Raw genomic sequence first — 13,310 nt, 5'->3', positions numbered from 1 at the left:
GATTTATCCTTCATAGCTCTGCAGGGAACCATATCCCCTGCAATAGGAAACCTGAAACTTTTGCAGAGTCTGAATTTGAGCAATACTGCATTGACAGGGAAACCACCTTCATAGCTCTGGGGTCTTCCAAAACTAGAATATCTAGACTTGAGCAACAATGATCTATATGGTGTGTTGCCCCCTGAGATTTCTAATCTTGTCAGTTTATTTTAAATTTTAATTCATTCTCTAGTAGCCTTCATATCGAGCTCGACAATATTGAAAATTTGAAGTATCTTGATCTTAGTTCCAATATATATTCTGGATGCCAGTGAAAATTCCTTCTCTGGAGTTTTCCCTGTTAAATTCGACCATCTTACTAATTTAGTCACTCTGGATCTCAGTTATAATGCACTATCCAGATTGCTGCCAAAGGAAATTGGGGGCATGGAAAATTTGGTCTGTCTATGGATAGGATCAAACTCATTTAGTGATGAAATACCAGCTAAAATTGGAAAAATTGTTAAGCTTAATATATTAGATTTTCGGGGTTGTAAGTTTAGTGGGCACATTCCCTTTGAAAATATGAAGGAGCCTCTTAGTATCATTTTGGAAATTTTTGAAAGGCTTCTATTGCACCCTCGCCCACCTGATATTCTAACAGCAACTCATAACTTCAACAAAAACAATATGATTGGAATTGGCAGGTTTGGCACTGCCTATAAAGGTGTTCTTCCAGAAGGCAGGATTGTAGCTGTCAAAAGGCTAAGCCATGAGCTTGGACAGGGTAACCGTGAGTTCCTAGTGGAGATGGAAACTATTGGAAAGGTGAAGCATAAGAATCTGGTATCTTTACTTCGTTACTGCGTTTTGGGGGAGGACAAGTTTTTGATTTACGAGTATGTGGAGAATGGAAGTCTTGATATGTGGCTCTGTAATCGTGCAGATGTTATTGAGGTCCTTGACTGGCCAAAATGCTTCAAGATTTCCATGGGTTCTGCACAAGGTCTGTCATTTTTGCATCATGGTTTTGTTCCCCACATTATTCACAGAGATATGAAATCGAGCAATATCCTTTTAGATGGGTCATTTGAACCCAGGTTGCTGATTTTGGCCTTTCCCATCTCATAAGTGCATATGACAGTCATGTAAGCACAAATTTTGCAGGAACCTTCAATTATATTCCTCCTGAATATGGGTAAAGATGGAAGGCAACAACTAGGGGTGATGTTTACAGCTATGGAGTGATTTTGCTGGAATTGTTAACTGGTAAGGAGCCTACAGGTATGGAATTCAAAGAAGGGGAAGGTGGAAATCTCATGGGTTGCATGAGGCATATGATCAAGATGGACCAAGTAGAAGAGACCCTGGAACCCTTCATCTCTCGTGGGCCCGAGAAGTCTCACATGCTGCAGGTGCTACATTTAGCAGAATTGTGCACATCGGAAGATCCAGGGAAGCACCCCACAATGGTAGATATGGTCAAGCTCTTAAAGGTAATTGACCCAGTCGAACAAAGAGTTAACCTTGATTCTTGATTCTTGATTATGACTATGCCTATCCTTTCACTATATGATGAGAAGAAATCGTGTGTCTTTTAAACAATTGTTTTATTTATTGAAATTGAGTCTGAAAACATGATTTAAGTAAGTAGTCTTCCTTTTTAGTATCAAAGAAGTACGTAAATAATTTTTCCCTTTTAATTTAGTCTATCAACAGTGTGATAAAGTATGTCCAAATAAAAGCTATTTTATAAAATTAGAAGTTTATTTTAGGGAGAAGAGGTTCAGATCCACCCATTTATACTTTTTCACCCTTACGACTATTCATTCTTCTTTGCTTCTTACTGTAAGTAAGAAACAAGAACATGAATATTTGTGGATCAATAATTTGAGTTGAAAGAAAGTCTTATTTTCTTAGCAATAGTAATGGTTCTTCTTTTCTTCTTACCGTAAGTAAGAAGCAAGAACATGAATATTTGTGGATCAAGAATTTCAGTTGCAACAAAGTCTTATGTTATTAACAATGGAAATGGTTCTTAATCTATTTAACATAAGCAGTAGTTGAGTTATGCTTGTTGTCAAAGAAGAATGAGGATGTTAGGTAAGGTGGTGAGTGGAGTATTATATGCAGCTACAAATGCTTTGAAATATAGAAAAATAATAATAATAATTATAACAAAAGTCCATGACAATATTATTATTAAATCCAATCATCACTGGGTGAATCATAGCAACTCAATGCATGACTAAACAATGGTCTTAAAAATGCATGGCATTGTAAGGTTTAAAATCTCTAAAAATGTAAGTGTGATTCACAATGCTCAAAACATAATGCTTTCATGGATCCACTTTATCTACTATGTAGAAAACCTTCGATTTAAAACATGAGTAATAGAGGGAAAACTAATATCTTCAATAGAACATTCCCCATGAGCAGTTATCTATTAGCAAAGTCAATGAGAAAAAAATTATATAAACTATAACTCTCATAGTTCTTTGTTCAAAGAGAATCAATTAAACTAACAATTATTTCAACATGAGATCTTTATTGTATGATCCTTAGCAAAACCACACACAAAGAATAACCAAATTGATAACACAATGCTTAACTTTTGATTCATATTATACTTGTAGCAAGGAATCAAACTCTATGATACTCATAATACATCAAATGAATTAGACATGACTATCACACAAAATATACAAATTAAGTTGATATTTCTAAGTTGAATGGGGCCCTGCATTCTCTCTCAAGTAGGCTATAACACCCTCATGGAATTAGGAACTCAAGAAACAATTATGCATAAATTGATTTTGTATTTCATAGTAAAATAGGGTACAAAGTATCAGAGCATCAAAACCAATAGACTTCTACTAGATGGGATCATGTTTCTGTTGGCATCGTAACCTTATATCGTTACATGGATAATATAGAGAAATTGGAGCATGTCAAATCTAAGAAAATATAGTGTCAAACTCACATAGAGAAACCAATGGAACTGAGTTCCAATTTGGGCATTTGTTGCAATTCACGACCAAAGGTGTGAATCTTGTAACGTCCTCACATGTGCTATAGCAACAAAAGAAGAGTTGACCAGAAAAACACCCTTAATTTCTCAAACCTTAGCTTTGTTCTGTGTAGGATCTACGACGATTGCAAGAAAGAACAAAATAACCAAGTCCAAGAGCCAGTTCCTATCTTTAAGTTGAGGCTTTAGACCCAGACAATACCACACCTCCACATGTTGGTAGTAGATTATCAATGGATAGAAGTTCCACACCCAAAATTCCCGAGGATAAATTTCTCAGGAGCCCATTATCTAAGGTTTTATCTTTTTCCCATATCTAACTGTTTAAAAAAAAAAAAAACACATTATCTGAGGGTTTATTTTCGTCATTTGTTCAGTAGTGTTTTAGAATTTGTTATAGGTTTTATCTTCTTCTTGTGTCCACTTTCTCATGCTTCCAACATCTAATGTTTCATGCTTGAGTAAATTTGGATGAGAAACAGATATCATGGAGAATAGAAGGTATAAAAGCATGCCTCGTGGTTCTATAGTGAACCCCTTGGCAAATGTTAGAGCGCTCTCCAGGAGATAGTATTGAGTCAATTATGGATGGCACTCAACGAACTATATAGAGAACATGGAGAATATAAGGCATAAAGGCATGCATGGTGGTCATATAGTGAACCCCTTGGTAGATGTTAGAGTGCTCTGTAGGAGAGAGTATTGATTCAATTATGGATGGCACTCAACGACCTATATAGAGAACCTGGAAATAGATCAAATAATAGTATGGGCATTGTAGTGAAATGGTTTAGAAAGAGTCCCTCCGCAGGGAGTGTTTGGAGAGCCTCAGAGGATGATGCTACTCTCGTTTGTAGGGAAGAATGGAAAAAAAACTTGTTGGATCTGTGAAACAAAAATTGAAGAGCAAATACATTCAACACTAGCACTGAGAAATTTAACTTCTAGAAGGACAAGACATGAAAGTAGCATTTTCTGAAGTGTTTGGAAACTTTTTATAGACTTTCTCTGAATGGGAGATATAGACTTGGCATTTATAGTGGTTCTATGTCCTGGGGAAGATCTAAAGGTGTGCCTCGTCTAGAGCCAATGCTCCTTTAACCTCAGTTTTCCTTTCTAGAATTCTAGTGAGGAAAAATATCAAAAACTAGAATATCTAGACTTGAGCAACAAATATGTATACGGTATGCTACCCCCTAATATTGCTAATATTTTTAATTCATTCTCCAGTAGCTTTCATATCAAGCTCAACAATATTGAAAATTTAAAGTATCTTGATATTAGTTCCAATATATTTTCTGGTAGCATTTCCCACCAGATGGGGAATTTGTCAAAATTGTTATATTTGGATGCCTGTGAAAATTCCTTTTTTGGAGTTTTCCCTACTGAATCTGGCCATCTTATTAATTTAGTCACTCTCGATCTCAGTTATAGTGCACTATCCAAATTTCTTCCAAAGGAAATTGGTGGCATGGAAAATTTGGTCTGTCTATGGATAAGATTAAACTTATTTATTGATGAAATACTAGCTAAAATTTGAAAACTTGTTATCTTATTATATTAGATTTTTGAGGTTGTAAGTTCAGTGGGCACATTCGATCAGAAAATATGAAGGAGCCTCTTGGTATCGATGTGGAAGTTTTTGAAAGGCCTCTATTGCACCTTATCCCAACTAATATTCTAGCAACAACTCATAACTTCAACAAAACCAATATGATTGGGATTGGCAGGTTTGGAACAGTCTATAAAGTTTTTCTTCTAGAAGGAAGGATTGTAGCTGTCAAAAGGCTAAACCATGGGCTTGGACAGGGTAACCGTGAGTTCCTAGTGGAGATGGAAGCTATTGGAAAGGTGAGGCATAAGAATCTGGTATCTTTACTTGGTTACTCCATTTTGGGGGAGGACAAGTTTCTGATTTACGAGTATGTGGATAATGGTAGTGTTGATATTTGGCTTCGTAATCATTTTAATGTTGTTGAGGTTATTGAATTGCCAAAATGCTTCAAGATTTCCATGGGTTCTGCACAATGTCTGTCATTTTTGCATCATGGTTTCATTCCCCACATTATTCACAAAGATATGAAATCGAGCAATATCCTTTTCGATGCGTCACTTGCACCCAAGGCTGCTGATTTTGGCCCTCCCCATCTCATAACTGCATATGAAAGTCATGTAAGCATAAATATCATAGGAACTTTCAATTATATTCCTCCTAAATATGGGTAAAGATAGAAAACAACAATTAGGGGTGATGTTTACAATAATTATGGAATGATTTTGCTGGAATTGTTAACCAGTAAGGAGCCTACAGGTATGGAATTCAAATAAGGGGAAGGTGGAAATCTCGTCAATTGCATGAGGCATATGATCAATATGGACCAAGTAGAAGAGTCCTTGGAACCTTTCATCTCTCACAGGCCTGGGAAGTCTCACACGCTCAGGTGCTACATTTCTGAAAATTGTGCACATCAGAAGATCCAGGGAAGCGCCCCACAATGGTGGTTATGGTTAAGCTCTTAAAGGTAATTGACCCAGTCAAACAGAGAGTTAACATTGATTCTTGATTCTTGATTATATCTATGCATATCCTTTCACTGTTTGCTAATAAGAAATTGTGTGCCTTTAAAACACTTATATTATTTATTGAAATTAAGTAAGAAAACATGATAAGTAAGTAGTATTCATTTTCAGCATTAAAAAGGTATGTAAATAGTTTCTCCATTTTAAATCAGTCTGTCAACAGTGTGATAAAGTATTTCCAAATAAAATTTGTTTTATAAAATTAGAAGTTTCTTTTAGGGAAAAGAGATTCAGATCCACCCATTTATACTTTGTCACCCTTATGGGTGTTCATTCTTCTTTGCTTTTTACCGTAAGTAATAAACAAGAACATGATTATTTGTGGATCAAGAATTTAAGTTGCAAGAAAGTCTTATGTTCTTAACAATGGCAATTGTTCTTCTTTGCTTCTTACTGCAAGTATGAAACAAGAACATGAATATTTGTCAATCAAGAATTTGATTTGCAAGAAAGTCTTATGTTCTTAACATTGGAAATGGTCCTTAATCCGCTTAACGTAAGCAGTAGTCAAATTTTTCTCGCTCTCTAAGAATAAAATCGTTTTTAAATGAATCAATAATGTTTATAAGGATTGAGAAATTTCCATATAGATTTGGAGAAGTAAAAAATTTAATACTATAAAATAGTGTAAAGTTGTTATGTCAATGACTAGCTTTATTGAGATATCTATTTCATATCTCTTCTTTAAACTAGGTCATCGATTGGTTAATTTTGAATTTGTATTTTGGGAAAAAACTTTTAATATACCTTCGGTGTCACAAATAAGTCCAAATTCCCAAAGGAAGATATGAAAGGACAAGCAAAGGCAAATACAAACACCTTCAGAGCAACTGGTAAAATACTGTAAGCTTTTGATCAAGTGAGACATTTCAATATTGAAAAAGAGCATCTTTTTCATCAAATATTTTCTATTGGAACTTGAAAGATCATATTTGAAGATTGAGATGCAATCTATGTTGGAAAGGTTATACAATCTGTAAATTTGGCATAATGTAAGTGATTCCTCTTCATCTTCTAGCTTTGAATGACATTTTGTTGCTAATTTATATATTTAGTGATTTTCTATATGTTAAAATTCTTCTAGAATTTATTCCTTATGGCATTTCCTTTGCAACATCTGGTGCAATTGCTAATTTAATCCCTTTTTATTAATATGATTTTATTTTATTACATTTATTATATTTCAAATTTGAAATAACAACATTCTCACCTAATTCTTAAACTCATTTATGATTCAACTTTTGTTTAAGAAATCCACTATCATACTCATTTTTCATATCCCGTTCTAATCAATTCCCCGTTGGTCAACAAAATATACTTGGTCAAATATATTCATTATTCAATATACGAGTAACCATTACACGAATTGACTTACATTTCAATATTTTCTCCTATTAAAGGCTCTCCATGACTCATTTACTGACAAGCACATCATTTCTCCCTGATGATGGATGGTGTGACCATCCAAAACGTTGGACGGATCAACCATATTGGACAGTGCAATTACAGAAATATATTAAGAAAAAGATGTATGTTAATGAATTCAAGCAATGATGTACAATGTGTACATATTAATACATAAAGGAAACAATTGAATTAGTTTTTGGATGTTCTTGGACTCCAATAACTACCCAAACTGACCCAAGCTTAATCCTGAGGATTAGCTATCTAACAGTTTGCTTGGAAAAGGGAATTTACGGTAAACTTCATTTTTATCGTTGAAAATTTGTTCCATGTTTAAAATGAGTACCAAATTTTAAATGTGGCTTCTACCTTTTGTGGGCTCCAAGATCAACTTTGAGTCTCCTATGACATGTAGGCTTTTTGTTCATCCCTCAATTTCAATCTTCGTAGGTAGTCATAAAGCATCAAACTAAGTTGTATTATTTTTTCTTGAGATTGGTGCATATTTCAAAGAAATGCAATGTTCTTCATATACAAATTAAATACCTCCAATGTCACATATTTCTAGATTTCTTTGAGATGCATCTTCAATGAAGCAACATGGATTTTACATGTTTACGTGAACAACCATAGGAAAATACAATTTGGTGACAAATGTGCAGAGGGATTATCATTTATTTGGAATACTTTCTTATTTTTATCCAACCATAACCCCCATAATGCAAACCATGGAAAATTTTAATGAGATTCCACTCTATTATTAGTTTAACATCATTCAAAACAAGCTAAGTGAAATTCCCTTCTCCACACATTTTCCCATTTGACAACTTTATTTATCTACCCAAACCTCCCTAAAATATAAAGAGTGTACAAATAAATGATTCACATTTTCTAGGTTGATTTTGCATAAAATGGATATTGTTGGACCATGCCAATTTATCTTTTGTCCATTATCCTAGGTTAGTGTTTTATATGTTCTATTTGATTTATAATTATTTTTCCACCTTCATTTCTTTTATTCTTCATCATCTTCCCTCATCCTATGTGCATACACTATTTATATTGCGTATGCTCCTAATACCTTAGTCTTTGACCATATCAATATATCTTGTTTAATTAGCTTAAGTTCACTATGTTTTAGTGCACTAATGAAATGAAATATTCATAATGCAATGTATCTTGTTTAATTAGATTAAGTGCACTATGTCTTAAGCGTTTAAATCTATTTTTGAAATGAAATATGCCTAATCCAATTATTTTTTTTATTATGCAAAAAGTAAAAATAAATGAATCAACTAGGGAAGAAAACAATGCATACTTTGACACCTCCCTAAAAACGGCCCCAAAAAATGATGAGCCTTGGTATTGCAACAAGAATGTTGCAACTCCCAAGGCTACTGACTTTAATTATCAACCCCGGGTCTGTACAAACTTAAGAGGTATCGAAACTAAATGTGTGGCATACAATGTGTCCTTCCTTTGCTGTCATGATGTAATGGAGTGCATGTACTGAAGTCAAATCCTAAACTAATTGCAGAAAATGAAATGTCTGAAATGGAATCTTAACCTATTGCAAGAAAGAAAGTACAAGGAAAGAAACCTATTCTAATTGCATAAATACCATGAACTAAATGTGAAAGAAACCTAGCTTAACCCTATTTGTCACATGTGATGATTTAAACTAACTAAGCATGAAATCTGATCTAGAGAGTATTAACTGTTGTTTGCATGTGTAAATGTAAAAAAACTCATTTTTTAAAATATTTTTGCTTTATAAATGCAAATGCTAATCTTTCCTTGATCCTTGGCAGGGGAGACACGTGTGGAACAAGAGGTTTAAAATGGTCTTGATGGCATGGAGGTCAAGTAGAGGCCTAATCCCAGCTTCAATGATGATTTTTCTCAATTCGGGCTCAAACCAGGCTTTCCTACAGGATGCTACATGATTTCCTACAAGATGCTATAGGATTTCCTACAAGCTCCCCTAATTTACTACAGGATGTTATAAATTTACTATACGAAATTATAATCCATCGAATGACCAAGAAAATCAAATCCAAATTGGATGGGAATTTTTTTTTATTGACTAGGATGTCTTAGGTCCCCATTCCAAGTGGAATCACTCAAAATACCTCTATTAATGCATGTTAAAAAAATAGCACAAAATTACTAGTCGAAAATCTAGAAATTCAAGAACTAGTGAGCTAGTAAATCTATAAAATGCCTAACCTAATCAAGTGAAAATGCAGTGGGGTAATTGTTTTTATGAACTTAAATGTTTTTGTGATCTAATGCAAGTGGAACCAACTTGATTGAAGCTTGTTAGCATGCTCTAAAAAATAGCAGAAATTTATTGTTCTTTTCCACAAAGGAGTTCTTGAAATCTAGATTTAGGAATAAGAAAGCTAATCCAAGTAGCTCAATGATTACTATGACCTTCCAAATATTTTCCAGGATGAAATGATGCTTTTGATCCTACAAAATAACTTACATTAACCATTTAACTCAATCCTACAACAAGAAATCATTAATACTAAATGCAGAAGTAGAAAGAAATAAAAACAAGAGATGCATGTGAATAAGAAGTGAAAAGAAGGAAAGAAAATGATACAAAAGGGCTGTTAGGCTCCTGGGATGGCCAATCCCAATAAAAATCAGATACTTATGGAGGAGAACAAGATTTACATGCTGAACATGACACCAATATTCATTATTTCATCAATACATTTACATCCCTGCAAGAAAATACAATGGAGTTGTAGAAATACGAGTTCTCTCCACAAGAAGACTAATGAAAATATCTCCCTAGAGGAAAATTCAACTTGGTACTTATAAAAAATTATTAGTATTCATTCTCCATGAATGGAGGAAGCTTTCCCCACCAAATCCCTTGATTAGAGGATCTAGTCCCCAATACAAGGAATCTCCATTAAATGGCAGGGAACACATTCCTAGATTTTCTCAATCATTGGAGTTCCACAATATGTTCCATAATTTCATAATATCTTGTTGATTTATTATTTATTATTGATCCTCCTATAGTATGGAGTAAGTCCCTAAATTATCTCCTCCTCCAAATCTTCATAATCTGCCCAATATTATCATAATATTCCACAAAAATAAATAATATTAGGTGCAAATATGCAATTATTCATAAACCTTCCTAATGAATATATATTGAAGTTAAAAATACATTATCTAATGCAGTAATAGAGGTTTAATGTGGTGAATGATGGTCATAGGCCTTAATTTATGTTTAATTTAGAGGCATGGGCCTTAATTTATGTCTAATTTAGAGGCCCATGAATAGGTAGGGTAAGATGTCTCTCCACTATAGACCTGTTGTGCCTACTTGTTGTTCGGGTTTGGATTGGGTTGAGTAGGCATCTGAGGTTTCTTGTGTGGAGTAGGATGACTTGTGGACGAAGTTGGGGCGGAGGCAATAAAGCAGGAGGTTGGTTGAGATGAGGCTTCCACCTTTGTGATGGGTTGTTCCATTGAGGAGGTTGGGAATCATCTGGCTGAAATGGTCGATTGAAAGTTTGAGAATGATATGGAGGATCATATGGCCAAGAAGGAGGTGTGGACCATGATGTATGAGTGGGAGAGTACCAAGGTTGCAAGGGTGCATTCTAGTCTGGATGGTACAAGTGTAAGATACAGCTTGAATGCCCTGTTGGTATGGTCGAGGTCCTTGAGTCCTCCTTTGATTTATAAAGAAGAGTTGCTCAACCCCACCTTATGCCCATTGGTATAAAAATTTTAAACTAGGAAAAGAAGGGAATTTATTTGTGCCATGGTTTTCCTCACAGACTGAGAAAAACTCTATGACATTTAATGAGTATTCATTCTGGGGGTGCCTTCTAGTGCATTTAAGGAAGAAAACAACTAGGACTCTCTCTGCTTCCTCTTCTTTCATCTTGACCTACATGTGATCCTTTTGCAATGCAAATATATAAAACATTTCACTTTTAAAGTCCTCCAACATGTTCCTAATCTCGTTCTTGATGGAACTTGTGGAAGGAGAGGAACTGACCAAGCCTTGACTAGCCTTACCCTTATTTCTAACATCCCTGGAGTGATTTTTGAACACAATGTAATGTCATCATAGGATAATTTATGGATATCTCCCTGAGACAGCAAGTTGAGGGTCTCCAACATGTCCTCCTTGATCCCTCAGAGAAGAACTACTTTGAGTGATTCAAGATCAAGGGTGCACCTAGCCCTCCTATAACAAAGTTGAAATCTCTCCTTACAGCCTTCTAGGGATTCATCAATTCCAAGAGTCATTCTAAAGATTTATTCCTTGTTTTATTTTCACCTACAGTAGTCCTTGTACTAGAGAAAGGCTGCATCCTTAAGGGTAGAGGGGAATACCTTCAACTTATTTTCATCAGATAAATAGTCATAGGTTCTACAGACAACAACAAATTTAAACATGAAGGTATCAGGGTCCTCAGAGGTTAAGGCATGGAAGTGTGGGAGGGTAGTAGGGCTTATATTCTTCATTCTGGCCTCTCCATTAGTCTCTCTAATAGGGAAAACCTCTTTGTTCTTGTTTTCAGCCATAGGTTGGGTAGGTGAAGTGGGTTATTCTTCTTCCCCAATAGGTTCTTCAAATATTTCAGGTTGCTCGCCTAGAGGGTCTTCTAACTCCCCTATAGTCAGAGAGGGAAGCTAATAGTCACTGAAGAAGAGTGAAGGTTGATTGCTTGACGGTGTAGGGGTTTTTGGTAAGAATTTTCCTTAAGTATCTCTACTCCTACAAGGCATGAAATGTTTTTCTCTCTTTTTCTTTTATGTTAATTCTTTAAAACTGCATGCAAAATAGAAAACAATGCTTAAGCATAAATAACATCTACCCAGACACCTCCTCAACAATGACGCCAAAAAGTGGTGAGCTCTGGTATTGCACTAGGAGTGCTACAACTCCCAATGGATCTTCAACTTTATTTATCAACCTGGGGTTCATACAAAATTTGAGGTGACAATGCTATATGCATAGTAGATGGGATTCTACTCAAGCTACTGTCAACTAGGACATCTGATCAATAGTGTTTGAAGACCCTTCCTCCTACTGAATTAGAATGAAAGCTAGCCACTGAAGGTGGAATTTAGAAGCTACCTCTAACTATGAAAGGAAAATGTTATTAACTTCAACTTGCAAATTCCATAGAAACAATTCATGAAAAGGAAAAAGCTAAACTACTTGCAAAAACGAAACAACATTGTCTTGAAATCATCCATCTAGTTATCAAATATACTTGCAGATAAGAAGCTAACCTACCGAACCATAACTAAATATTCTATGTACCATCTAACTAGTTCACACTTGCATATAAATCAATGTTCTATTTGTGCCAAATTTGTGATAAGGAAACTAACACTATCATGTTTTTGCAGTGAAGGAAAAGGAGGGTTTGGAGTGGCCTAGGAACCTCTCTTGATCATGAAGTCATAGCTAGGGGTCAAAATCCTTCTAAAATAAGTCCAAATTTTAGCAAGGATAAAAATTGGTGAGGAAATAGGCTCCTACAGGTGTGCTACAGGAGGCTGCTACAAGTGCCTTGTATTGCTACACGAATGCCTGTAATGCTACAGGAGGGTTGCCGAGAAGGTTTAAGAGGTGGAAATGATGGTTTCAAGGTATGGAAAGGTGGATGGAGGTTGAGGTAGATGAGTGAAGGGTGTTCAAAGCCCCTAGCCAAGCTCAAATCCTTTTGAAGGCTTGTTTTTCACTAGGAAAGATGCTCTCGGTGATATAGGAAAATGATCTCATGAACATAATTTTTAGGATAGAATTTGGGGTTCATAAGAGAAGGTGAGGAAGTCCAAGATGGAGGTGGTGAAGGCACACTTTCTCACAGCTCCAAAAATCCCTGCAATAATCACAAGCATATACCCATTTATCAATGACAAAATGAAACAACTAGTAGTGGAAAAGATGAGTTGAATTTAAATGTTATCTAATCTATGCCAAAACTATGATCTAATCAATAAACCAAATCCTAAGATACAACAAGCACATGAAAAATAAGATGAATAAGAAAAAATATCTTCCAAGAAATCATAAACATATTACTTTTGGACTGTTGTTGTAAATCCTTCTATTCATGCTCCCATGAGAGAGATGAGGTAGAGGCTACAATCACATATTTCAATGGATTATTCTCTACTAAAATGAAAGAAACTAGAAGTGCTCTAAACTAAAAAGAGATACAAGTACACAAGAGGGATATATGCCACTAGCGTTGGGCCCAAACCCAAGAGTCTCAGCCCTCTAGAACTAACTCAGTGATGAATCAATAAGAAGCTT

The 13,310-nt window shown here is 35.1% G+C and overlaps 2 pseudogenes; both read left to right on the top strand.

Annotated features, from left to right (window-relative positions):
* Positions 1-564: 564 nt before the first annotated feature.
* LOC149207797 (leucine-rich repeat receptor protein kinase EMS1-like) lies at positions 565-1,517 on the top strand (annotated as a pseudogene).
* Positions 1,518-4,618: 3,101 nt separating this feature from the next.
* Positions 4,619-5,574, top strand: LOC149207796 (leucine-rich repeat receptor protein kinase EMS1-like; annotated as a pseudogene).
* Positions 5,575-13,310: the final 7,736 nt, after the last annotated feature.

The sequence above is a fragment of the Pinus tabuliformis genome, chromosome 1_2, assembly GCF_031772625.1.
Source record: "Pinus tabuliformis cultivar Carrire ecotype Pingquan chromosome 1_2, CPIR1, whole genome shotgun sequence".
NCBI lineage: Eukaryota > Viridiplantae > Streptophyta > Pinopsida > Pinales > Pinaceae > Pinus > Pinus tabuliformis.
This window is presented reverse-complemented; position numbering and strand designations above follow the sequence as displayed.